A 2819-nucleotide genomic window follows, 5' to 3' on the forward strand; every position below is an offset into this window, starting at 1 on the left:
TTACACTGTGTTGTTGGGTAGCATTCCATTATCTATACCACAATTTGTGTATCTATTCACCAGTCAGGAGATATGTGAGTTGTTTACAGTTATTGGCTATTATACATGAAGTTGCTAGGACTATTCATGTAAAAGTATCTGTGAACATGTGTTTTTATTGTTCTTGGGTAAATGCCTAGGAGTGGAATTGCTGGATATTATAAACTTATTCTTTTCTTTCTTTCTTTCTTTCCTTCCTTCTCTTCCTTCTTCTCTTTCTTCTTCCTCTTCTTCCTTCTTCTTCTCCTTCTTTCTTTCTTTCTTTCTTTCTTTCTTTTCTTTCTTTCTTTTTTCTTTCTTTCTTTCTTTGAACAGATTCTTGCTCTGTCACCGAGGCTGGAGTGCAATAGTGTGATCTCAGCTCACTCCAACCTCCACCTCCCAGGCTCAAGCGATTCTCCTGCCTCAGCCTCCCGAGTAGCTGGGACTACAGGTGCAGGCTATTTTTTGTGTTTTTCCCCGGCTAATTTTTGTGTTTTTAGCAGAGGGGGTTTCACCATGTTGGATCTGGAACTCCTGACCTCAAGTAATCCCCCTGCCTTGGCCTCCCAAAGTGCTGGGATTGCAGGGGTGAGCCACCATGCCCGGCTCATATTCTTAACTCTATCAGAAACTGCTGAGTTGTTTTCCAAATTGCTTGTTCCATATTTTACATTCCTACGAGCCATTTATGAGAGTTTTTGTTGCTTCACATCCTGACCAACATTTGGTTTGGTCAGTCTTTTTAGTTTTAACCATTGCGGTGAGTATGTACAGTTTTCATTGTGCTTTAATGTTTTCTCTGATGACTAATGATACTTGAGCATCATTCCATGGACTTATTGGCCATTCCTATTTTTTCTTTTGTAAAATGTCAGTTGAAATCTTTTGCCCATGTTTAAATTAGATGGGGCCAGACACAGTGGCTTATACCATTCATCCCAGCACTTTGTGAGGCTGAGGTGGGAGGACTGCTTGAGGCTGGGAGTTTGAGGCTGCAGTTAGGTATGATTGTGCCACTGCACTCCAGCCTGGGCAATAGAGCAAGACCCTTTCTCAAAAAAACAAAAGCAAAGGGTTTTTTTTTTCCTTCTCATTATTGAGTATGAGAGTCCTTTATATACTCTGGAAACATGGTATTTGTCAGATATATGTGTTGCAAATATTAATATTTTTTCCTCCTCAGTGGGCTGCCATTTTATTTTCAATGGCCTTGAAGGAACAGAAGATCTTAATTTTGATAAAGTACAATTTATCAATTCCTTTCTTTTGTAGGTTGATTTTTGTTCTATCTAAATAATCTTGGCCTACTCTAAAGAATATTTTCTGTGCACCTGTCGTCCCAGCAACTTGGGAGGCTGAAGCAGGAGCATCATTTGAGCCCAGGAGTTTGAGTCTATGATCTTACCTCTGCACTCCAGCCTGGGTGACCCTGTCTCTAAAAAGAGAGAGAGAGAGATTTTTCTAGAAATTTGATAGTTTTAGCATTTATACATAGGTCCATGATCAAGTTAATTTAGTGTATAGTGTAAGAAAAGGGTTGAGGGCTTTTAAATTTTTTTTAAATTTTTTAATTTGAATTTTATTTTTTATTTTAAAAAATAATATAGAGATAGGGTCTTACTATGTTGCCCAGGCTGGTCTTGAACTCCTGGGCTCAAGTGATCCTCCCACCCCAGCCTCCCAAAGTGCTGGGATAACAGGGGTGAGCCACCACGTCTGGCCTGTTTTTTCTTTTCCTTTTTAGACTTTTTAAAAGAGCAGTTTCAGATTCACAGCAAAACTGAGAGGAAGGTACAAAGATATCTTATATGTCCACTGCCCTCAGGCATGCATGGCTTCCCCCATTATCAGCATCAACCAGAGTGGTACATTTGTCACACGTGATCAACCTACATTGACACAAAGTCTATCAATTACATTAGGGCTTACTCTTGGTGTTACCCACCCTGTGGGTTTGGACAAATGTATGATGACATGGATCCACCATTATAGCACAGAATAATTGCATTGGCCTAAAAATCCTCTGTGGTCTGCCTGTTCATCCATCCCTTCCTTCTGCCTCCTGGAAACCACTGATCTATTTACTGTCTCGAGAGTTTGCCTTTTCAAGAATGTCATATAGATGAAATCACATAGCATGTGACCTTTTCAAATTGCCTTCACTTCATATACATTTATGTTTCCTCCATATGTTTTCATGGCTTGATAGCTCCTTTCCTTTCTTTTTTCTTTTTTTTCTTTTTGAAATGGAGTCTTATTCTGTCGCCCAGGCTGGAGTGCAGTGGTGCGATCTCAGCTCACTGAAACCTCCGCCTCCCAGGTTCAAGGGATTCTTGTGCCTCAGCCTCCCGAGTAGCTGCAATTACAGGTGCGCACCACTGTGCCTGGGTAATTTTTGTATTTTCGGTAGAGACGGGGTTTCACCATGTTGGCCAAGCTGGTTGGCCAGGCTGGTCACAAACTCCTGACCTTAAGTAATCTGCCTGCCCTGGCCTCCCAAAGTGTTGGAATTACAGGCATGAGCCACTGCACCTGACCAGCTAGCTCCTTTCTTGTTAGCACTGAATATTATTCGCTCTCTGGATGTACCACAGTGTATTTATCTATTTACCTACTGAGGACATCTTCACTGCCTCCATGTTTTGACAGCTAAAAATAAAGCTGCTATAAACATTTATGTGCAGGTTTTTGTGTGGACATAAGTTTTCAACTCCTTTGGGTAAATACCAAGGGGTGTGATTGCTGCATCATATGGTAAGAGAAACCTTAGTTTTATAAGAAACTGCCAAACTGCCTTT

Source organism: Rhinopithecus roxellana, chromosome 11 (assembly GCF_007565055.1).
Source record: "Rhinopithecus roxellana isolate Shanxi Qingling chromosome 11, ASM756505v1, whole genome shotgun sequence".
NCBI lineage: Eukaryota > Metazoa > Chordata > Mammalia > Primates > Cercopithecidae > Rhinopithecus > Rhinopithecus roxellana.